Here is a 26,129-nt window from a genome sequence, read left to right as displayed (position 1 = left end):
GAAAGAAATGAAATAGGAACAAAGAAAACAATAGCAAAGATCAGTAAAACTAAAAGCTGGTTCTTTTAGAAGATAAACAAGATTGATAAACCTTTAGCCAGACTCATCAATTAAAAAAGGGAGAAGGTGCAAATCAATAAAATTAGAAATGAAAAAGGAGAGATTACAACTGACACTGCAGAAATAGAAAAGATCATAACAGACTACTACAAGCAACTATATACCAATAAAATGGACAACATGGAAGTAATGGACAAATTCATGGAACAGTATGACCTTCCAATATTGAACCAGGAAGAATTAGAAAATATAAACAGACCAATAACAGGCAATGAAGTTGAAACTGTAATTCAAAATCTTCCAGCAAACAAAAGTCCAGGACCAGATGGATTCACAGGTGAATTCTATCAAACATTTACAGAAGTTAATACCTATCCTTCTCAAACCCTTCCAAAAAATTGTGGAGGGAGGAACACTCCCAAAGTCGTTCTATGAGGTCACCATCACCCTGATACCAAAACCAGACAAAGATATAAATAAAATGAAAATAATAGACCAATGTCACTAATGAACATAGACTCAAAAATCCTCAACAAAATACTAGCAAGGAGTATCCAACAACACATTAAAAGGATTATACACTATGATAATTTTGGGATTTATCCCAGGGATGGAAGGATTCTTCAATATATACAATACAATCAATGTGATACACCATATTAACAAATTAAAGAATAAAAACCATATGATCATCTCAATAGATGCAGAAAAGGCTTTTTATAAAATTCTACACCCATTTATGAGAAAAACTCTCCAGAAAGTGGGCATAGATGGAACTACCACTCGCCACTCTTATTCAACTTACTACTGGAAGTCCTAGCTACAGCAATTAGAGAAGAAAAAGAAATAAAATTAAAACAAATTGGAAAAGAAGTGAACTATCACTCTTTGCCAATGACATGATACTATACATAGAAAATCCTAAAAATGCCACTAGAAAACTACTAGAACTAAGCAGTGAATTTGGTAAAGTTGCAGGGTACAAAATTAATGCACAGAAATCTCTTGAATTCCTATACATTAATAACAAAAGATCAGAAAGAGAAATTAAAGAAACAATCCCATTCACCACTGCAACATAAAGAATAAAATACCTAAGAATAAACCTACGTAAGGAGGTAAAAGACCTATACTCAATAAACTACAAGACACTGTTGAAAGAAATCAAAGGTGACACAAACAGATGGAGAGACATACCATGTTCTTGGATTGGAAGAATCAATATTGTGGAAATGACTATACTACCCAAAGCAATCTACAGATTCAATGCATTCCTATCAAATTACCAGTGGCATTTTTACAGAACTAGAACAAAAAAAACTTAAAATTTGTATGGAGACAGAAAAGACCTCAAATAGCCAAAGCAATCTTGAGGGGGAAAAAAACAGAGCTGGAGGAATCAGGCTCCCTGACTTCAGACTATACTACAAAGCTACAGTAATCAAGACAATATGGTACTGGCACAAAAACAGAGATACAGATCAATGGAACAGAATAGAAAGCCCAGAGATAAACCCATGCACCTATGGTCAACTAATCTATGACAAAGGAGACAAGGATATATAATGGAGAAGAGACAGTCTCTTCAATAAGTGTTGCTGGGAAAACTGGACAGCTACATGGAAAAGAATGAAATTAGAACACTCCCTAATACCATACACAAAAATAAACACAAAATGGATTCCAGACCTAAATGTAAGACCGGACACTATAAAACTCTTAGAGGAAAACATAGGAAGAAAACTCTTTGACATAAATCACAACAAGATCTTTTTAAACCTACATCCTAGAGTAATAGAAATAAAAACAAAATTAAAGAAATGGGACCTAATGAAACTTAAAAGCTTTTGCACAGCAAAGGAAACTATAAACAAGACAAAAAGACAACCCGCAGAATAGGAGAAAATATTTGCAAATGAAGCAACTGACAAAGGATTAATATCCAAAATATAAAAGCAGCTCATGCAGCTCAATATTAAAAAAATAAACCAATCCAGAAATAGACAGAAGACCTAAATAGACATCTCTCCAAAGAAGATACATACAGATGGCCAACAGGCACATGAAAAGATGCTCAACATCACTAATTATTAGAGAAATGCACATCAAAACTACAATGAGGTATCACCTCACACTGGTTAGAATAGGCATCATCAGAAAATCTACAAAGAACAAGTGCTGGAAAGGGTGTGGAGAAAAGGGAATCCTCTTGCACTGTTGGTGGGAATGGAATGGAAATTGATACAGCCAGTATGGAGAACAGTATTGAGATTCCTTAAAAAACTAAAAATAGAATTACCACGTGGCCCCACGATCGCACTACTGGGCATATACCCATAGAGAACTGTAATTCAAAAAGACACAATTTTCATTGCAGCACTATTTACAATAGACAGGACATGGAAGCAACCTAAGTGTCCATTGACAAGTGAATGGATAAAGAAGATGTGGCACACATATACAATGGAATATTACTCAGCCATAAAAAGGAACGAAATTGGGTCATTTGTAGAGACATGGATGGACCTAGAGACTGTCATACAGACTGAAGTAAGTCAGAAAGAGAAAAACAAATATAATCTATTAACGCATATATGTGGAATCTAGAAAAATTGTACAGATGAACCGGTTTGCAAGGCAGAAATAGAGACACAGGTATAGAGAACAAACGTATAGACACTAAGGGGGGAAAATGGGAGGGGGGTGGTAGTGGGATGAATTGGGAGATTGGGATTGACATTTATACACTAATATGTATAAAATAGGTAACAAATAAGAACTTGCTGTATAAAAAATAAAATGCACAAATTCAAAAAAAGATTAATAATGTGGGTAAGGCCTTGGCTGTGGAGGGCGGAGCCTAAGCAGAGGTGGGGTTTTGGAAGTGGGTGGGACCTATGCTTAGGACCCACAGGGCTGGAAAAGGCCCTGGGGGATTTGGGGGGTGGAGCTTAGGTTCTACAGAAAAGAAGGAACCCAGGCGTTGCTCTGATCTCAGAGGTCAGGGGACCCCACCAAGGAACCCAGCAGGCTTCTGGGGCCCAAATGGGCGGGACAAACGCCCTCAGCTCCTCTCCTGCTCTTCTGGTCATGGAGGGCCCCTCCTGCCTGCCTCTCCTGTTCTCTCCTGGCCTCTCTCCTATGCCCCCAGGACCAACATGGCCAGGAGGAGGCTTCTGAGGGAGTAGGACCTGGCCAGAGAACCAGGCAGACTTCCCTGGCCGATTGGGCAGGGGAAATGCTGAGCACTCTCACTCCTGATCTGAGTCCCTGAGGGTCCCTCCATGCGTGGGAACCCCTCCTCCGTCTCAGCCACCCCTCAGGGGCACCAGTCCTGTCTAACCTACACTTCTCCTCCCCACTCAGTCCCCCACGTCGTACCGGTTCGCTTGGGGGTTCCTCCCATTACCTTGGTTGTCAAGGTCCCTCACCAGCATCCAGTAGGCACCCTAGACGTGGGGAGACACAAACTCCACGTCTTCCCACACCACCATCTTGACTCTGCCCTAATTGAGCATTTTATATCATTCCATTTTCTCTCCTTTCTTAGCATATTAATTACAGGTTTTTTTTTTTTTTTTTTTTTCTTTTTGAAATGGTTGCCTTAGAGTTTGCAATATATATTTACAGCTATTCCAAGCCCACTTTCAAATAACATAACACTTCACAGGTCATGCAAATACCTTATAATGGCAAAGTATTCATAATTTCTCCCTCCTGACCCCTGTATCATTGCTGTCATTCATCCCACTTATAATCTATAATCATCGAATACATTATTAGTGTTATTATTTCAAACACCTGTTATCAATTAGATCAAATAAGAATAAGGAAAATAAAAGTTTTTATTTAACCTTCACTTATTCCTTTTCTAATGTTCATATTTTCTTTTTTTTAGATCCAAGTTTCTGACCCATATTATTCTTTCTTTCTGAAAAACTATTAGGATTTCTTACAAGGCAGGTATGCTGGCAAGATTTCCTCAATTTTTGTTTCTCTGAGAAAGTCTTTGTTTCTCCTGCATTTTTGAAGGAAATTTCATAAGATACAGAATTCTAAGTTGATTTTTTTCTCTCAACACTTTAAATATTTCACTCAACTCTCTTCTTTCTTGCATGGTTTCTGGTGAGAAGTCAACTATAATTCTTATCTTTACTTCTCTATAGATTAGCTCTTTTATTCCTCTGGCTGCTTTCAAGATTTTTTTCTTTCTCGTTGATGGTCTGCAGTTAGAATATGATATGCCTAGATTTATTGTTGTTTTTGTTATTATTATTTTTTGCAATTATAACACCATTTATTGAAGAGGCTGTTTTTTCCCCATAGTATAGTCTTGCCTCCTTTGTCATAGATTAATTGCTCATATATCAATAAATGTGGGTTTATTTCTGGGCTCTCTATTCTGTTCCATTGTCTATGTGTCTGTTTTATGCTATTACTATAGTGTTTTGATTACTGTAGCTTTGTAGTATAGTTTGAAATCAGGGAGCATGATACCTCCAGCTTTGTTCTTCTTTCTCAAGATTACTTTGGCTATTTGGGGTCTTTTGTGGTTCTATGCAAAATTGAAAATTATTTGTTCCAGTTCTGTGAAAAGTGCCATTGTTTTTTTCATAGAGAATGAATTGAATCTGTAGATTGCCTTGGGTAATATGTTCATGTTAACAATATTAATTCTACCAATTCATGAGCATGGTATATCTTTCCATCTGTTTGTATCCTTTTCCATTTCTTTCATCAGTGTCTTTGGTTTTCAAAGTATAAGTCTTTTGCCTCTTTGATTTGTTTATTCTTTTTTTTTTTTTTTTTTTTTTTTTTGTGGTAGGCGGGCCTCCCACTGTTGTGGTCTCTCCCTTTGCGGAGCACAGGCTCCGGACGCGCAGGCTCAGCGGCCGTGGCTCACGGGCCCAGCCGCTCCGCGGCATGTGGGATCTTCCCGGACCGGGGCACGAACCTGTGTCCCCTGCATCGGCAGGCGGATTCTCAACCACTGCGCCACCAGGGAAGCCCCTGATTTGTTTATTCTTAGTGACAAAGTTGGCTCAGAAGACTTAACTCTGCCTGACGGGTTTACCTCCGCTTCAAAGCTTCCAAACTGGAACCAAATAAACAGGCACATTGCAGCTGAAAAAAAATTATCTCTTCTTGATGGACTGATTTCTTTATCATTATGTAATTAATGTCATTTGTCTCTTGTTATAGTTTTGTTTTAAAGTCTATTTTGTCTAATATAAGTAGTACTACCTGAAATTTTTTTTCATTTTCATTTGCATGGAAAACTTTTTTTCCATCCTCTCACTTTCAGTCTGCTTGTGTCTTTAGCTCTGAAGTGAGTTTCTTGTAGGCAGCATACATATAGATCTTGTTTTTTAGTCTGTTCAGCCAGTCTATGTCTTTTGATTGGAGCATTTAGTCCATCTACATTAAAGTAGTTATTGATAGGTATATGCTTATTTTCATTTTTAAAATTACTTTCTGCTTAGCCAGCTCTGGTGTCATCACAGTCGAATGAGCTTCCCAAAATAGCTGCTGCCAGTGTCTCTGTTCCTGGGGGAGTCCCAGTTGCCTCCTGCCTCTCCAGGAGACTCTCTAAGATCAGCAAGTGAATCTGACTCAGGCTCTTTTCAAACTACTGCCTCTGCACTGGGACTTGGAGCATGAGAGACTTTGTGTGTGCCCTTTAAGTGTGGAGTCTCTGTTTCCTATAGCCCCCTGGCTCTCCCAAACATAAGCCCCACTGGTTTTCAAAGCCAGATGTTCTGTAGGCTTGTTTTCCTGATGCAGGACCCCTGGTTTGGGGACCCTAATGTGGGTCTTGGACCCATTGCTCCTTGGAAAGGACCTCTATGAATGTGCTATTCCTCTTGTTTGTGGGTTACTGACCCAAGGGTGTGGGTTCTGACTGTAACACATTACTGGCACTTCTGCTCATCTCACTGTGGTTCCTTCTTTATGTCTTTAGTTGTAAAAAAATCCTTTCTGCTAGTCTTCAGATTGTTCTCATAGATAGTTGCTCTGTAAGTAGTTATAATTTTGGTATGTCTGTGTGAGGGGGTGAATTCTTCCTACTTCATCATCTTGGCCACTTCTCCTCTTGTGTGAATATTAAAAATGATTCTTGTCCACTTTAGGGGTCTATCATTTCTTTTTGATTCTTAGAATTTCCATCTCTCTGCTTACATTCCCCATTTGTTCTTTCATGTTAGAAAGAACCCTTGGCATATTACACATAGTTATTTTAAATTCCTTGTCTAATTATGCCAACATCAGTACCGTATCTCAGTGTGGTTATGATGCTTGCTCTGTCTCTTTAAACTGTGCTTTTGGTTTTTAGTATGCCTTGTAATTTTTTGTTGAAATTGATGTACTAGGTAAAAGGAACTATAGTAAATAGGCCTTTAGTGATATGGTGGTAAGGCATGGGGGGAAGGGAAGTGTTCTATAGTCCTGTGATTAAGTTCTCAATCTTTTAGTGAACCTGCATCCCAGTGCTATGAACTCCACATGTGCTTCTCAGTCTACTCCAGTATGGGACAGAATGGCTAGAGGGAGCTGAGTTGGGCATTTCTCTTTTCCCACATTAGTCAAGCTCTAATAAAATCCCAATAGGTTAGGCTCTGGTAAAATATTTTCTCTTGAGGTAAGGCCTTGTTAAGAACAGAATGTTCTGGCATATTTCAAAATGGTTACTTTCCCCCCTCCCTCTGTTGGAAGCAGGGAGGGAATTTTTTCCCATCTCCACTGGTAGAGGTCCTTGAGGTAAACCTCACAGAAATGTGAATTCACTTCTCTACATTATGATTCTGTGTATTCATCTGTCCATCTCTCCAATTTTGGGGGCAGCAGTTTTCCTGTGACCTCAGTTGTCTGATGGCTCTAAGGAGAGTTGTTGATTTTCAGTTTTTTCAGCTTTTTACTTGTTTTTAGGATGAAGTGACAGTTTCCAAGCTCCTAAAATAATGGGTAGGAAACTGGAAGTCTCTATATAGCATTTTAATATTAATCCACATATTTACCATTTCAGTGCTGTTTATTTCTTCCTGTGGATTTGAGTTGTTGTGTAAGGTCACTTCCTTTTACTTGAAGGACATAAGTATATCTTATAAGGTAGGTCTGCCAGGAATAAATTCTCTCTGTCTTTGTTTATGGAAGAATATCTTTGTTTTGCTTTCATTTTTTTTTTTTTTTTTTTTTTTTTTAGTTTTTTTTTTTTTCGGTATGCGGGCCTCTCACTGTTGTGGCCTCTCCCGTTGCGGAGCACAGGCTCCGGACGCACAGGCTCAGCGGCCATGGCTCACGGGCTTAGTTGCTCCGCGGCATGTGGGATCTTCCCGGACCAGGGCACGAACCCGTGTCTCCTGCATCGGCAGGCGGATTCTCAACCACTGCGCCACCAGGGAAGCCCTGCTTTCATTTTTGTAGGATGATTTTGTTGGATATAGAATTCTTGGTTGACAGATTATTTTCATTCAGCACTTTGTATATGTCATTCCACTGCGTTCTGGCCTCCATTGATTAATACGAGCAATTAGCTGTTAATTGTATTTGTACTCAATTCTACAAGTCATTTTTCTCTTCTGCTTTCAAAATGTTCTCTTTGGATTTGGTTTTCAAGAATGTGACTATGGTGTGTCTACTTTTGGACTTTCTGTATTTATCCTACTTGGAGTTTATTAAACTTATTGAAGGTGTAGATGGTTTTTCATCAAATTTGAGAAGTTATTTTGCTCCCTTTTTTTCTTTCTCCTCTCCTTCTGGGACTTCTATTATACCTATTTTGGTACATTTGCTATTTTCTTACAGGTCTCTGAAATGCTGTTCATGTTTCTCTAAATCACTAGTCTGTATGTTTTTCAGATAGGATAATTTCTATGGATTTACTTCACATTCAGTGATTCTTTCTTCTGCTATGTTTACTCTGCTGTTGAGCCTCTCTAATGATTTTTTTAAAATTGAAGTTTGGTTGATTTACAATGCCATGTTAATTTCAGGTGTACAGCAAAGTGCTTCAGATATATATGTGTATGCACATATATATATATTTCTTGATTGTTTTCCATTATAGGTTATAACAAGATATTAAATATATCCCTGTTATATCCCTGTGCTATACAGTAAATCATGTTGTTTATCTATTTTATAGATGGTAATGTGTATCTGTTAATCCCATACTCCTAATTTATCCCTCTCCTGCCTTCCCCTTTGGTAACCATAAATCTATTTTCTATGTCTATGAGTCCTTTTGGTTTTGTAAATAAGTTCATTTGTACTATTTTTTAGATTCTACATTTAAGTGATATCATATAATATTTGTCTTTGTCTGACTTACTTCACTTACTATGATAATTTCTGGGTCCATCCATGTTGCTACAAATGGCATTATTTCATTCTTTTTTATGGCTGAGTAATAGCCCACTGTATATGTATACCACATATTTATCCATTCATCTGTTGATGGACACTTAGGTTGCTTTCATGTCTTGGCTATTGTAAATAGTGCTGTTATGAACATTGGGGTGCATGCATCTTTTCAAATTAGAGTTTTTGTGTTTTCTGGATATACGCCCAGGAGTGGGATTGCTGGACCATATGGTAACTCTAGTTTTAGTTGTTTTTTTTAAAGGAACTTCCATACTGTTTTACATAGTGGTTGCGCCAGTTTACATTACCACCAACAACCAATTTACATTTCCACCAATTTACATTTCCAATTGTGTAGGATGGTTCCCTTTTCTCCACACCCTCTCCAACATTTATTATTTGCAGACTTTTTGATAATGGCCATTCTGACAGGTGTGAGGTGATAACTCATTGTAGTTTTGATTTGCATTTCTCTATTAATTAGTAATGCTGAGCATCTTTTCATGTACCTGTTGGCCATCTGTATGTCTTCTTTGGCAAAATGTCTGTTTAGGTCTTCTGCTCATTCTTCGATTGGGTTGTTTGTTTTTTGTTGTTGTTGAGTTGTATGAGCTGTTTGCATATTTTGAAAATTAATCCCTTGTCAGTCACATGCTTTGCAAATATTTTCTCCCAGTCCAGAGGCTGTCTTTTCATTTTGTTTATGGTTTCCTTTGCTGTGCAAAATCTTACAAGTTTGATTATGTTCCATTTATTTTTGCTTTTATTTCTTCTGCTTTGGGAGACTGACCTAAGAAAATATTGCTACAATTTATGTCAGAGAATTTTTTGCCTATGTTCTCTTCTAGGATTTTTATGGTGTCATGTCTTATATTTAAGTCTTTAAGCCATTTTGAGTTTATTTTTGTGTATGGTGTGAGGGAGTGTTCTAACTTCATCGATTTATATGGGTTTGTCCAACTTTCCCAACACCACTTGCTGAAAAGACTGACTTTTCTCCATTGTATATTCTTGCTTCCTTTGTCAAAGATTAATTGACCATAGGTGTATGGGTTTACTTCTGAGCTCTCTATTCTGTTCCATTGATCTATATGTCTGTTTTTGTGCCAATACCACACTGTTTTGATTACTATAGCTTAGTAGTATTGCCTAAAATCTGGAAGGATTATGCCTCCAGCTTTGTTCTTTTTCCTCAGTATTTCTTTGGCAATTTCCTTTATCAGTGTTTTATACTTCTCAGCATATAGTTCTTTTATCTTCTTGGTTAGGTTTATTCCTAGGTATTTTTATATGAGCGATTTTAAGTGAGCTTGGTTTTTTTTACTTTGTCTTCTGATATTTCATTGTTAGTGTAAAGAAATACAGCATATTTCTGGATATTAATCTTGTATCGTGCTACTTTGATGAATTCATTTATCCATTATAATAGTTTTTGTGTGGAGTCTTCAAGGTTTTCTATATATAGTATCATGTCATCTGCATATAATGACAATTTTACCTCTTCCCTTCTGATTTGCATATATTTTATTTCTTTTCTTGTCTGATCCCCATGGATAGGACTTCAAATACTATGTTGAATAGAAGTGGTGAGAGGGGGCATCCTTGTCTTGTTCCAGAATTTAGGAGGAAGGCTTTCAGCTTTTCACAGTTTCGTATTATATTGGCTATGGGTTTGTCATAAATGGCTTTTATGTTGAAATATATTCCTTCTATACCCACTTTGGCAATGGTTTTTATCATGAATAGATGTTGAATTTCATCAAATGTTTTTTTTTCTGCATCTGTTGAGATGATCATGTGCTTTTTGTCTTTTCTTTTGCTGATGTGGTGTATCATATTGATTCATTTGCATATATTGAACCTTCTTGTGACCCTGGAATGAGTCCAACTTGATCATGGTGTATGATCCTTTTTATGTTGTTGGATTTGGTTTGCTAATATTTTGTTAAGGATTTTTGCATCTATATTCATCAAAGATAGTGGCTTGTAATTTTCTTTTTTTTTTTAGTGTCTTTGTCTGGTTTTGGTATCTGAGTGATGTTGGCTTCATAGAATGACTTTGGGAGTGTTTCCTCCTCTTCAATCTTTTCAAAGAGTTTGATAAGGATCACTATAAGTTCTTTGTGTGTTTGGTAGAATTCCCCAGTGAAGCCATCAAGTCCTGGACTTTTGTTTACAGGAAGTTTTGTTTGTTTGTTTTTTCCTAGAAAACAGAGCATGTTTATTGGGCGTAGCCTCACTCCTTGAGGGAGAATTGTATCTTGTCGTTGATCATCTTGAACGCTTGGGGTTCAGGCACTTGAGGATCTGGACCAGCACGTTCACCCTCTGCTTGCTGCTCAGCCCCATCTTCTTGGTCTGGAACTTTTTCAGCAGATCCTTAGTGGTCATGGGCTTCCATGTCATGTAGCGGCACATGGCATCCTTAGTCACCTGCACATTGCCACTGCTGGGGGTCGACTTCCCAGACTGGGGCTGAGGGATGGACTTCCCCAACAGGCTCTGGGGCCTGGGGTCCAGCCACAGCCTCTTGGCCACTGGTGTCTGACTGGTCCTCTTCTGCTGCTCCAGCTTGTTGGCGGCTGCCTGCAGGGTGGAGGAGGTGCTGCCTGTCTCTGTGGTGGGTGTGCCTGGCTGGCTGTTGACCCGCGAGCTGCCTCCCTATGGCTTCCACTCCTTCTTGGGGGGTGTCTCCTTCTTTGCCATGAAGAGTGCCAAGGATGCCACGCTGTCGATGTCACTCTCCTCTGAGCTGTCCAACTCCTTGCTGCTGTCTTTCCTCTGCTTCTCCTGTGGTGTGGCTGCCTTCCTCTCCTCCTCCTCCTCCTCCTTGTCCTCCTTGGGTGGCTTCTCCTCCTCACTCTCCTCGCTGCTCTCACTCTGCTCGTCCACGCCCTTGGGGCTCTCCTTCTGCTGGGTGACCTTGGGCTTGCCCTCCTGCTCGTCCTGGGAGCTGCTGAAGCCGTCAGACATATAGTCCACCTCCTGGCCCTCAAAGTCCCTATAGTCACTGTCCTCAAAGGCCTCGTCATCTGACCCCCTCTTCTTCCTGCCCCCCTTGCTGGGCGGCACCTTCTTCTTGGCCTTGGGGGCTCTGCCGCCCTCCTCGCCGCTGGCCTCACTGTTGTCAGACAACATCTCCATGTCGTCCTCCAGGTCGTGGATGCACAGGTTACGGGCCTTCTTGCAGCCGCACTTCTCCTTCTTCTTGTCCTGGTCCTGGTCCTTGAGCCACTGCTGCTGCATGAAGCTGAAGTGGTTCAGGACTTTGTTTCTCCTCTCCCACTCCTCCTTGGCCGTGAACATGTGGTATTTGGCCAGTGGCATGAAGTTGTACCAGTTGTGCAGGGGGAAGGCCTCAAAATCCCCATCCGGGCACTGCGTAAAGATGTAGTAGGATGTGTTCTCTGTCATGCCTCCCTTCTTTATGCCCTTGAACTTCTGGCCTGATTTGCTGTTGGCACGGAGCAGCCAGGGCTTGTCCTTGGGCCGGAACTCCTTGAGGATGATGCTGTACTTCTGGAGTACGATGCCTTCTCCTGGAGCTTGCGATGGAACTTGCTGCTGGCACCCGACTGGGACATCTCTGACTCTTGCTAAATCTTGTTGCTCAGGTCACATTCCAGCCGGGCCTGATTCCAAGTAGCAAGGTTGACTTTATCGGCTGCATTGAAAGCCATGATATTATATTTTCTGGTGGTATTTTTGGGAACTCAGACAGCATACTCTCAGTGATATTCTGACTGCTGGGGCTGAGGGCCACCATGAGCAATGGGTGATGGTTGGGGCTGATCTGAACCTAGTCCTTTTCTCCTCCCCCAGGGTTTGCATCCCTCGGTCCAGTGGAAGCTGCCCTAGAGGTGTCGGGCCTCTGGCTCTGACCAAGGACCCCAAGCCAGGGGTACAGTGGAACCTGGGAAAAGCTATACGGAGGCAACGTTGGGTCAGCAGTCAGCCTCTGAGGCCTCTTGTGCCACACCTGTGCCTGCGTGGCCGCCTATACTGGAAGGGAAACTCTCCAGCAGGCCATGTCACTGCAGCCGACTCTGAGTTAAAGGAAGCTCTTTCTGCAGCTGGTGCGCTGGCTGACTGCAATATATAGCACCAATAACTCCATCATGCTGCCTACAGGGAGTTTTTAAACTACAGATTCTATTTCACTTCTAGTGATTGGTCTGTTCAAATTATCTGTTTCTTCTTAATTCAGTTTTGGCAGGCAGTATGTTTCTAGAAACTTTTCTATTTGTTCTAAGTTGTCCATTTTGTTGGCAAATAACTGTTTATAATATTTTCTAATGATTTTTTTGTATTTCTGCAGTGTGATTGTTATTTTTCCTGTTTCACTTCTTGTTTTGTTTATTTGGGTCCTCTCTCTTTTCTTCTTGGTGATTCTGGCCAGAGGTTTGTCAATTTTGTTTATCCTTTCCAAAAACCTGATCTTGGTTTTGTTGATTTCTCTATTGTTTTTAAAATCTCTATTTTATTTATTTCCTCTCTGGTCTTTATTATTCCTTGATTTAAGTTTTGTTTGTTCTTTTTCTAATTAAATGGTAGGTTAGGTTGTTTATATGGGATTTTTCTTTTCTTTTCTTTTTTTGTGGAGGCCTATATTATTATGAACTTCCCTCTAAGGACTGCTTTTGCTGCATCCCATAGATTTTGTATGGTTGTATTTTCATTGTCATTTATCTCGAGATTAAAAAAAATTTCCTCTTTGATTTCATTGTTTACCTATTTTCTTAGTAGCATATTGCTTAATCTCTAGTAAATTTTTTATTTCAGTTATTGTACTTCACAACTTCAAAATTTCCATTTAGGTCCTTTATTTTATCTCTTAGTTGAGGATCTCTGTTTATTGATTTATTGTTGTCACATTTTAACTTCATTGAAGTATGGTTTCCTTTTGTTCTTTGAATGTAAGTATAATAGCTGCTTTGAAATATTTGTCTGCTGAACCCACTGTTCAGTGAGGTCACAGAGAGGCAGCTTCTATTGCCTTCCCTTACCATTGAATATGAGTCACACTTTCCTGCTTCTTTGAATGTCTCAATTTTTTTTGAGAACTGAACATTTTAGATAATATATTGTAGGAATTTTGGATTCTGACTTTTTCCTCTGGAAGATTTTTGTGGTTGCTATTTTGCGATTGTTTGTTCCTTGTTTAGTAACTTTTCTGGGCTTAATCTGTAAAATTTCTCTCCCTTGCAGTGTGGCTACTGATGTGTCTGCTCTTTAAAAACAATTCTTTTAAATTTTATCTATTTTAAAAATTTTAAGCCTTGCTTTCTAGAGGTTACCCCTGTTTCTGAATAGTTTTGTTGTCTTCTTAGACAGAGATTATTCTCAAACCAGTAAGACTTCCATGCTGTGTTTATGGAACTGTGTTTGGGTAGGGGAGCACACTCAATGTTTAGGCTGTTTTTAAGGGCCTGAAATTTAATTCCACTGTACTATTTCATATCTTTTCTGAGCATGTGCACAACCTCAGGGATGGCCAGGAATATGTGGCAAAACTGGGCCCTTTCTAGTCTCTGTTGTGCACATGTGGATGCTCAGTCAGGAATATGCTTATTCCAACCAGGACCGCAGCCTCAGTCTAGTAGAGCACTTAGCCCTTCCTGCTTGCCTACCTCTGAGATTGACAATACTATTGGATGGGAGTGTCATCTACCATGCCAGATCTGGTGAAACCCCTTTGATTGCAGTAGAAAAGCTACCAGTCTTCCCAGACTGCACCACCCTGGCCAAACGTCTATGTCAACTGAACTGGTTGGAGGAGATGTGAGAAGCTCTAGACCAGAATACCACAGAATGCAATTTTAAAATCATAAAAACTTCTCAGATTTTTGTATACCTTTTGTCAATTTTTAGAGTGAACTGATTATTTATGTCAATTTTGTCCAACTTTATTTATTTATTTATTTTTGGCTGCCTTGGGCCTTCATTGCTACGAGTGGGCTTTCTCTAGTGGCAGTGAGCCGGGGGTTACTCTTCATTGCAGTGCATGGGCTTCTCATTGCAGTGGCTTCTCTTGTTGTGGAGCATGGGCTCTAGGCACGTGGGCTTCAGTAGTTGTGGCTCATGGGCTCTAGAGTGCAGGTTCAGTAGTTGTGGCGCACAGGCTTAGCTGCTTTGTGGCATGTGGGATCTTCCAGGACCAGGGATCGAACCCATGTCCCCTGCATTGGCAGGCGGATTCTTAACCACTGTGCCACCAGGAAAAGTCCCTTGTTCAACTTTAAAGTTGATTTTTGGGGAGAGGACAGAATTTTTCAGTTTCACTCAGCCATAGCCAGAGGTCTGCTGGTGATACTAGTTTTGATTGCTTGGTTAAGGTGTTGTATTTAACCAAATTGTTTCTTCACTGTACAGTTACTATTTTTTTTTTCTGTTGTAGTTAAGTAATTTGTGTATAGATACTCTGAGAATATATAAATGTTCTGTTCCTCATCAAACCTCTCCTCCTATATTTAGCATTCATTGATGTTTCCTGACTGATACAATTTTACTATTGTAAAATGGTAACTTTTCTACTTGGCACTGTAGTGTGAGGACTCAGTTTCCCTATCACTCCATCCATCCATATGTCCATCCATTAGGTTATAATTTATTACTATTCTTTTTATTTTGATGCTAAAATGTTTGCAGATTTGTCCAGTGAGAGCTTCTTCAAGTTGACTCTTGTGTCTTTTTGATATATCTCCATAATTTTCTTTTGAGTATTTCCTTACTTTCTGACATTACAAGATGTCCTATGCTTATCAGTACCTTACGTGCCCCAGTTCTATCCTTTGCCTACCTTTCTATTATATGGACTTTCTTCCAGTGATTTGTAGAACTTTTATTTATTAATGATATTAATCCTTGCTAATATTTTCTCAAATCTGTTGTTTTACTTTTACCTTAATTAATGTATCTTTTGTCATGCAGAGGTTTTATATTTTGATCTCACTTCACTTGATAAGACTTTTTCCATACCAAATTTATAAATATATATTTAATTATTTTCTTCTAATGACTTAGTAAATCCCCTCCTCCCTTTACCTTTAGGTCTTTGATTTGCTAGAAATTAAAAAAAAATAATATTGTGCATGAAGATTTTGTTTTTATTTTTTCAATAAATAGCCAATTGTCTGCACCATTGTCAGATAGTTAAATATTTATCTATTTATTTGAATTGCCATCTTTATTTTACACAAAACTTTCCCCACATTTGTTGGTCTATTTCTAGACTTTCTGTTATGTTCATTAATCTGTGATATATTTTTTCCTAATTACCAAACTATTTTTATTACTAACATTTTGATGTCTAGTAGGTAAGTTTGCTCATTAATCTTCTCTTTCAAAATTGTCTTGGCTATTCTGCACATGTTGTTTTTTCCAGACGAATTTATTCACAGCTAATTAACTTCCTTTTAAAGCCTATTATGATTTTGGGTGGGATTGCATTGAGTTACAGATTTATTTGAGGGTACTGATATCTTTATAATCTCATATCTTCCTGTCTGAGAACAGTACATCTAACAATTTATTCAGAATTTTTTAACATAGAAGTATTAATGCTTTCTCCATATAGGTCTTGTGAGCTTCTTCCTAGATTCATTCTTGTGGATGAATCAAAACAATATTGTTTTATTGCTCCCATGAATAGGATGTTTCCTTTTTCTGTTACATTTTAAAAATCACTTGTTGTGGGTGTAAAGGAAAGCTACCCTTTGCATTTCCTTCCCTTCCTTTTCCCTTTCCCTTTTCTGAGGCTAAGTTAACCTGTGGATGCAGTTTTGTAACTGCACTCTGTGGTTGTTCAAGGGGAGGGAGATGTTCAGGAGATGTGTCACTCGTTAGTCTCTGGCTATTGGGGCTCCTTGTTCTTTCTCAGAGACTCCAGAACCTCTGTGCTGCCCTCCCTCTGTGGTCTCCCTCACTGACTCTACCTGGGCCAGGTATCACTGCCTGGTACTAGCAGGTAAGGGATGAAGGAAAGGATGACTCATCTGGCTACTCTTCCTGTGGTCTCCCTGACCATTTACCCAGTTGATTGCCTCAAGCCCTCTCCATCAAGAACTGGGAAGTTCTGAGGTTCTACCTGACTTACAAGCTCACAAGTGAGCCTGCCACCATCTCATGGAAGCTGGCAGAAGACATGAGACTCCTAGATCAGAGACAAATAACTTTATTACTTGGAGCTCAGTAAGCTGTGTAAGCTTCATTGTCATGTCAGTTCCCCTTGCCTTTCCTCTCCAAGTGCTATGGGGATGGCATAGTTGGCTCATGTGGATGCTGCCCTTGCAAGAGGTTGGTATCAAAGCTAAAGGACCCTGTCCTTAGGAAACCACACTCTTTTATAATGGGCTGTAAGTAAATTTTTTCATCCTTTGTCCTTGAGGGAGACATTATTTTTATTGCACTGGACAGCAATCAAACTTGCTCTCTGCTTCTGGAGATAGAATGTTTTCCAAGGCTATTCTTATAACCTGTCTTCTAAGGCTATTCTCTATTTGAACATCCTTGAAAGGATGTTCTGGAGCGAAAGCTACCGGCACCTCTGTTTATAAGCCATGTAGAAACATGGGAAACCCATGGGGAATTCTCTTTCAACATTCTCCTGCTCTTGGAATCTACTACGTCTGAAGTTTGAGTAATCTTGGGGTCCTGCCTGCTTTTATGCACCAAGTCCTTCTGAGCTTGAGTTTTGGCTGTGATTTTTCTCTTTCAAACCAAATCCTGTCTTTCATCTTTCAGATATTTCTGAAATTTTTAGTTTATAAAGAGCACTTTGTACAATTTAACAGTGCTTTTATGGTTGGTAATGGTAACCCTGGAGGTCAGAGGGGGTGACAGTAAGAATTATCTTGGGACCCTGGGAGAAAATGATCTGACATCCCTCCTGTTCCAATTGGAACAGGAATTGGAACCATATTGATGGTTGCTTCAGAGCCTCTCTTAAATTCATCCACTCCTCCCTATAGTGCCATTAATTTATTAAGACCCTCATGATCTCTCACAAGGATTATTCCATTGGAATGTCAGCTCCACAAGAGCAGGAATTGTGTCAGTTTTGTTCACTGTTTCCTTGCTGCCTAGAACAGTGCTTGGAGACTTATTTATTGTAAGAATGTATTTTATTTTTAAATGACAACTTCATTGAGATATAATTCACATACCATATAGTTTACTCACCCTTTTAGGATACACGATTAATTGTTTTCATTATACTCACAAGGTCATGAATCAACTACCACTATCTAATTCCAGAATATTTTTATCCCCCAACAAAAGACCCCATCCCCATTAGTAGTCATTCCATATTCCCTCTTCTCCCAGCCCCTGGCAACCACTAATCTGCTTTCTGTCTCTATGGGTTTGCCTCTTCTGGACATTCATATAACTGGGACCATACAATATGTGTGCTTTTGTGATTGGCTTCTTCCACTTAGCAGTATGTTTTCAACATTCATACATGTTGTAGCATGTATCAATATTTCATCCTTTTAAAAATAATGGAATAATCTATTATATGAATATGCCACATATTGTTTACCATTCATCAGTTGATATACATTTGAATCATTTCCACTTTGGAGCTATTATGAATAATGAATGCTGCTGTGAACATTTGTGTATAGGTTTTTCATGAAAATATGCTTTCAATTCTCTTGGATGGAATGGAGTGGAATTACTGGATTATATGGTAACTCTATGGTTAACTTTTTGGGGACCTACCAAACTGTTTTTCAAAGTGGCTTCACCATTTAACATTCCTACCAGTAATGTATGAGGGTACTAATTACTCCGTATGCAACCTCACCAACACTTGTTCTTGTCTATCTTTTTGAATATAGCCATCTTAGTGGTGTGAAGTGGAATCTTTTTTTTTAACATCTTTATTGGAGTATAATTGGTTTATAATTGTGTGTTAGTTTCTGCTTTATAACAAAGTGAATCAGTTATACATATACATATGTTCCCATATCTCTTCCCTCTTGTGTCTCCCTCCTTCCCACCCTCCTTATCCTACCCCTCTAGGTGGTCACAAAGCACCAAGCTGATCTCCCTGTGCCAGGCGGCTGCTTTCCACTAGCTATCTATTTTAAGTTTGGTAGTGTATATATGTCCATGCCACTCTCTCACTTTGTCACAGCTTACCCTTCCCCCTCCCCATATCCTCAAGTCCATGCTCTAGTAGGTCTGTGTCTTTATTCCCATCTTACCCCTATGTTCTTCATAACATTTTTTTCTTAGATTCCATATATATGTGTTATTATATGATATTTGTCTTTCTCTTTCTGACTTACTTCATTCTGTATGACAGACTCTAGGTCCATCCAGCTCACTACAAATAACTCAATTTAGTTTCTTTTCATGGCTGAGTAATATTCCATTGTATATATGTGCCACATCTTCTTTAACCATTCATCTGTTGATGGACACTTAGGTTGCTTCCATGTCCTGGCTATTGTAAATAGAGCTGCAATGAACATTGTGGTACATGACCATTTTTAAATTATGGTTTTCTCAGGGTATATGCCCAGTAGTGGAATTGCTGGGTCATATGGTAGTTCTATTTGTAGTTGTTCAAGGAACCTCCATACTGTTCTCCATAGTGGCTGTATCAATTTACATTCCCATCAGCAGTGCAAGAGGGTTCCCTTTTCTCCACACCCTCTCCAGCATTTATTGTTTCTATATTTTTGATGATGGCCAATCTGACTGGTATGAGATGATATCTCATTGTAGTTTTGAATTACATTTCTCTAATGATTAATGATGTTGAGCATTCTTTCATGTGTTTGTTGGCAATCTGTATATCTTCTTTGGAGAAATGTCTATATAGGTATTCTGCCCGTTTTTGGATTGGGTTGTTTGTTTTTTTGATATTGAGCTGCATGGGCTACTTGTAAATGTTGGAGATTAATCCTTTCTCAGTTGCTTCATTTGCAAATATTTTCTCCCATTCTGAGGGTTGTCTTTTATTTTTTTTAATCTTTTTTTTTAAGTCTTGTTTTTATTTATATACTCCTCTTGCCCTACTTTCAGGACTTTTTTAAAAACATCTTTATTTGAGTATAACTGTTTTACAATAGTGTGTTAGTTTCTCCTTTACAACAAAGTGAGTCAGTTATACATATACATATATTCCCATATTTCTTCCCTCTTGCATCACCCTCCCTCCCACCCTCCCTATCCCACCCCTCTAGGTGGTCACAAAGCACAGAGGTGAACTCCCTGTGCTATGCGGCAGCTTCCCACCAGCTATCTAACTTACATTTGGTAGTGTGTATATGTCCCTGCCACTCTCTCACATCATCACAGCTTACCCTTCCCCCTCCCCATATCCTCAAGTCCATGCTCTAGTAGGTCTGTGTTTTATTCCCGTCCTACCACTAATCTCTTCATGACATTTTTTTTCCTTAGATTCCATATATATGTGTTAGCATACGGTATTTGTTTTTCTCCTTCTGACTTATTTCACTCTGTATGACAGACTCCAGGTCTATCCACCTCATTACAAATAACTCAGTCTCATTTCTTTTTATGGCTGAGTAATATTGCATTGTATATATGTGCCACATCTTCTTTATCCATTCATCTGTTGATGGACACTTAGGTTGCTTCCATGTCCTGGCTATTGTAAATAGAGCTGCAATAAACATTTTGGTACATGACTCTTTTTGAATTATGGTTTTCTCAGGGTATATGCCTAGTAGTGGGATTGCGGGGTCATATGGTAGTTCTATTTGTAGTTCTTAAAGGAGCCTCCATACTGTTCTCCATAGTGGCTGTATCAATTTACATTCCCACCAGCAGTGCAAGAGTGTTCCCTTTTCTCCACACCCTCTCCAGCATTTATTGTTTCTAGAGTTTTTAATGATGGCCAATCTGACTGGTGTGAGATGATATCTCATTGTAGTTTTGATTTGCATTTCTCTAATGATTAATGATGTTGAGCATTCTTTCATGTGTTTGTTGGCAATCTGTATATCTTCTTTGGAGAAATGTCTATTTAGTTCTTCTGCCCATTTTTGGATTGGGTTGTTTGTTGTTTTGTTATTGTGCTGCCTGAGTTGCTTATAAATTTTGGATATTAATCCTTTGTCAGTTGCTTCATTTGCAAATATTTTCTCCCATTCTGAAGGTTGTCTTTTGTTCTTGTTTATGGTATCCTTTGCTGTGCAAAAGCTTTTAAGTTTCATTAGATCCCATTTGTTTATTTTTGTTTTTATTTCCATTTCTCTAGGAGATGGGTCAAAAAGGATCTTGCTGTGATTGATGTCATAGAGTGTTCTGCCTATGTTTTCCTCTAAGAGTTTGATAGTGGCTGGCCTTACATTTAGGTCTTTAATCCATTTTGAGCTTATTTTTGTGTGTGGTGTTAGGGAGTGTTCTAATTTCATACTTTTACAGGTAGCTGTCCAGTTTTCCCAGCACCACTTATTGAAGAGGCTGTCTTTTCTCCACTGTATATCCTTCCCTCCCTTATCAAAGATAAGGTGACCATATGTGCATGGGTTTATCTCTGGGCTTTCTATCCTGTTCCATTGATCCATATTTCTGTTTTCATGCCAGTACCATACTGACTTAATTACTGTAGATTTGTAGTATAGTCTGAAGTCGGGGAGCCTGATTCCTCCAGCTCCATTTTTCGTTCTCAAGATTGCTTTGGCTATTCGGGGTCTTTTGTGTTTCCATACAAATTGTGAATTTTTTTGTTTTAGTTCTGTGAAAAATGACAGTGGTAGTTTGATAGGGATTGCATTGAATCTGTAGATTGCTTTGGGTAGTACAGTCATTTTCACAATGTTGATTCTTCCAATCCAAGAACATGTTACGTCTCTCCATCTATTTATATCATCTTTAATTTCTTTCATCAGTGTCTTATAATTTTCTGCATACAGGTCTTTTGTCTCCTTAGGTAGGTTTATTCCTAGATATTTCATTCGTTTTGTTTCAGTGGTAAAGGGGAGTGTTTTCTTAATTTCACTTTCAGCTTTTTCATCATTAGTGTATAGGAATGCCAGAGATTTCTGTGCATTAATTTTGTATCCTGCTACTTTACCAAATTCATTAATTAGCTCTAGTAGCTTTCTGGTAGCATCTTTAGGATTCTCTATGTATAGTATCATGTCATCTGCAAACAGTGACCGCTTTACTTCTTCTTTTCCAATTTGGATTCCTTTTGTTTTCTTTTCTTCTCTGATTGCTGTGGCTTAAACTTCCAAAACTATGTTGAATAACAGTGGTGAGAGTGGGCAAACTTGTCTTGTTCCCGATATTAGTGGAAATGGTTTCAGTTTTTCACCATTGAGAATGATGTTGGCTGTGGGTTTGTCATATACAGCCTTTATTATGTTCAGGAAAGTTCCCTCTATGCCTACTTTCTGCAGGGATTTTACCATAAATGGGTGTTGAATTTTGTTGAAAGCTTTTTCTGCATCTATTGAGATGATCATATGGTTTTCCTCCTTCAATTTGTTAATATGGTGTATCATGCTGATTGATTTGCATATATTGAAGAATCCTTGCATTCCTGGAATAAATCCTACTTGATCATGGTATATGATCCTTTTAATGTACTGTTGGATTCTGTTTGCTTGTATTTAGTTGAGGATTTTTGCATCTACGTTCATCACTGATATTGGCCTGTAGTTTTCTTTCTTTGTGACATCTTTGTCTGGTTTTGGTATCAGGCTGATGGTGACCTCATAGAATGAGCTTGGGAGTTTTCTCCCCTCTGCTATATTTTGGAAGAGTTTGAGAAGGATAGGTGTTAGCTCATCTCTAAATATTTGATAGAATTCACCTGTGAACCCATCTGGTCCTGGGCTTCTGTTTGTTGGAAGATTTTTAATCACAGTCTCAATTTCAGTGCTTGTGATTGGTCTGTTCATATTTTCTATTTTTTTTCTTGATTCAGTCTTGGCAGGTTGTGCATTTCTAAGAATTTTTCCATTTATTCCAGGTTTTCCATTTTATTGGCATAGAGTTGCTTGTAGTAATCTCTCATGATCTCCTGTATTTCTGCAGTGTCATTTATTACTTCTCCTTTTCATTTCTAATTCTATTGATTTGAGTCTTCTCCCTTTTTTCTTGACGAGTCTGGCTAGTGGTTTATCAATTTTATCTTCTCGAAGTACTAGCTTTTAGTTTTATTGATCTTTGCTATCATTTTCTTCATTTCTTTTTCATTTATTTCTGATGTGATGTTTATGACTTCTTTCCTTCTGCTTACTTTGGGGTTTTTTGTTCTTCTTTCTCTAATTGCTTTAGGTGTGAGGTTAGGTTCTTTATTTGAGATGTTTCTTGTTTTTTAGGTAGGATTTTATTGCTATAAACTTCCCTCTTAGAACTGCTTTTGCTGCATCCAATAGGTTTTGTGTAGTCATGTCTCCATTGTCATTTATTTCTAGGTGTTTTTTCTTTCCTCTTTGATTTCTCCAGTGATCACTTCCTTATTAAGTAGTGTATTGTTTAGCCTCCATGTGTTTGTATTTTTTAAATATCTTTTCCTGTAATTGATATATAGTCTCATAGCGTTGTGGTCAGAAAAGATACTTGATACAATTTCAATTTTCTTAATTTTACCAAGGCTTGATTTGTCACCCAGGATATGATATATCCTGGAGAATGTTCCATGAGCACTTGAGAAAAATGTGTATTCTGTTGTTTTTGGATGGGATGTCCTATAAATATCAATTAAGTCCATTTTGTTTAATATATCATTTAAACTTGTGTTTCCTTATTTATTTTCATTTTAGATGATCTGTCCATTGGTGAAAGTGGGGTGTTAAAGTCCCTTACTACGCATGTGTTACTGTCAATTTCCCCATTTACGGCTGTTAGTATTTGCCTTATTTATTGAGGTGCTCCTATGTTGGGTGCATAAATATTCACAATTGTTATATCTTCTTCTTGGATCAATCCCTTGATCATTATGTAGTGTCCTTCTTTGTCTCTTGCAATAGTCTTTATTTTAAAGTCTATTTTGTCTGATATGAGAATTGCTCCTCCAGCTTTCTTTTGATTTTCATTTGCATGGAATATGTTTATGCATCCCCTCACTTTCAGTCTGTATGTGTCTCTAGGTCTGAAGTGGGTCTCTTGTAGACAGCATGTATATGGGTCTTTTTTTTGGTATCCATTCAGTCAGTCTGTGTCTTTTGGTGGGAGCATTCAATGCATTTACATTTAAGGTAATTATCAGTATGTATGTTCTTATTACCATTTTCTTAATTGTTTTGCATTTGTTATTGTAGGTCTTTTCCTTCTCTTGTGTTTCTTGCCTAGAGAAGTTCCTTTAGCATTTGTCGTAAAGCTTGTTTGGTGGTGCTGAATTCTCTTAGCTTTTGCTTGTCTGTAAAGGTTTTAATTTCTCCATCAAATCTGAATGAGATCCTTTGCTGGGTAGAGTAATCTTGGTTGTAGGTTTTTCTCCTACATCACTTTAAATATGTTCTGCCACTCCCTTCTGTTTTGCAGAGTTTCTGCTGAAAGATCAGCTGTTAAACTTATGGGGATTCCTTTGTGTGTTATTTGTTGTTTGCCCCTTGCTGCTTTTAATATGTTTTCTTTGTATTTAATTTTTGATAGTTTGATTATTATGTGTCTTGGCATGTTTCTCTTTGGATTTATCCTGTATGGGACTCTCTGTGCTTCCTGGAGTTGACTAACTATTTCTTTTCCCATATTAGGGAAGTTTTCAAGTATGATCTCTTCAAAGATTCTCTCAGCCCTTTCTTTTTCTCGTCTTCTTCTGGGACCCCTATAATTTGAATGTTGGTGAGTTTAATGTTGTCCCAGAGGTCTCTGAGACTGTCCTCAGTTCTTTTCATTCTTTTTTCTTTATTCTGCTCTGCAGTAGTTATTTCCACTATTTTTTCTTCCAGGTCACTTATCCACTCTTCTGACTCAGTTATTCTGCTATTGATCCCTTCTAGAGTATTTTAAATTTCATTTATTGTGTTGTTCATCATTGCTTGTTTCCTCTTTAGTTCTTCTAGGTCATTGTTAAATGTTCGTTGCATTTTCTCTATTCTATTTCCAAGATTTTGGATCATCTTTACTATCTTTATTATGAATTCTTTTTCAGGTAGACTGCCTATTTTCTTTTCATTTGTTAGGTGTGGTGGGTTTTTACCTTGCTCCTTCATCTGTTGTGTGTTTTTCTGTCTTCTCATTTTGCTTATATTACTGTGTTTGGGGTCTCCCTTTTGCAGGCTGCAGGTTCATAATTCCCGTTGTTTTTGGTGTCTGTCTCAAGTGGCTAAGGTTGCTTCAGTGTGTTGTGTAGGCTTCCTGGTGGAGGGGACTACTGCCTGTGTTCTGGTGGATGAGGGTAAATTTTGTCTTTCTGGTGGGCAGGACCATGTCTGGTGATGTGTTTTGGGGTGTCTGTGGCCTTATTATGATTTTAGGCCACCCTTCTGCTAATGGATGGGGCTGTGTTCCTGTCTTGCTAGTTGTTTGGCACACGGTGTCCAGCAGTGTAGCTTGCTGGTTGTTGAGTGAAGCTGGGTCTTGCCATTGAGATGGAGATCTCTGGGAGATTTTTGCCATTTGATATTACGTGGAGCTGGGAGGTCTCTTGTGGACCAGTGTCCTGAAGTTGGTTCTCCCACCTCAGAGGCACAGCATTGACTCCTGGCTGAAGCACCAAGAGCCTATCATCCACATGGCGCAGAATAAAAGAGAGAAAATGAAGAAAAAGAAAGAAAGAAAGAAAGAAAGAAAGAAAGAAAGAAAGAAAGAAAGAAAGAAAGAAAGGAAGAAAGGATAAAATTAAGTAAGATAAAAAATAAAGTTATAATTTCATACTTTTACATGTACCTGTCCAGTTATCCCAGCACCACTTATTGAAGAGGTTGCCTTTTCTCCACTGTATATTCTTGCCTCGTTTATCAAAGATAAGGTGACCATATGTGTGTGGGTTTATCTCTGGGCTTACCATCCTGTTCCATTGATCTATATTTCTGTTTTTGTGCCAGTACCATACTGTCTTGATTACTGTAGCTTTTTAGTATAGTGTGAAGTCAGGGAGCCTGATTCCTATAGCTCCATTTTTCGTGCAGCTCAATAACAAAAAAATAAACAGCACAATCTAAAAATGGGCAGAAGACCTAAATAGACATTTCTCCAAAGACGATATACAGATTGCCAACAAACACATGAAAGAATGCTCAACATCATTAATCATTAGAGAATCAAAACTACATTGAGATATCATCTCACACTGGTCAGAATGGCCATCATCAAAAAATGTAGAAACAATAAATGCTGGAGAGGGTGTGCAGAAAAGGGAACACTCTTGCACTGTTGGTGGGAATGTAAATTGATAGAGCCACTATGGAGAACAGTATGGAGGTTCCTTACAAAACTACATATAGAACTACCATATGACCCAGCAATTCCACTACTGGGCATATACCCTGAGAAAACCATAATTCAAAAATTCATGTACCAAAATGTTCATTGCAGCTCTATTTAAAATAGCCAGGAGATTGAAGCAACCTAAGTGTCCATCAACAGATGAGTGGATAACAATGTGGCACATATATATAATGGAATATTACTCAGCCATAAAAAGAAATGAGACTGAGTTATTTGTAGTTAGGTGGATGGACCTGGAGTCTGTCATACAGAGTGAAGTAAGTCAGAAGGAGAAAAACAAATACTGTATGCTAACACATATATATGGAATCTAAGAAAAAAAA

The 26,129-nt window shown here is 38.5% G+C and overlaps 1 pseudogene; it reads right to left on the bottom strand.

Annotated features, from left to right (window-relative positions):
* Positions 1 to 10,657: 10,657 nt before the first annotated feature.
* On the bottom strand, positions 10,658 to 12,187 carry LOC131757549 (general transcription factor IIF subunit 1 pseudogene; annotated as a pseudogene).
* Between the last annotated feature and the right edge of the window lie 13,942 nt (positions 12,188 to 26,129).

The sequence above is a fragment of the Kogia breviceps genome, chromosome 5 (genome assembly GCF_026419965.1).
Source record: "Kogia breviceps isolate mKogBre1 chromosome 5, mKogBre1 haplotype 1, whole genome shotgun sequence".
In the NCBI taxonomy this organism is placed as follows: Eukaryota; Metazoa; Chordata; class Mammalia; order Artiodactyla; family Physeteridae; genus Kogia; species Kogia breviceps.
Note: the sequence above shows the minus strand (reverse complement) of the source record. Positions and strands in the feature narration are given on the sequence as shown.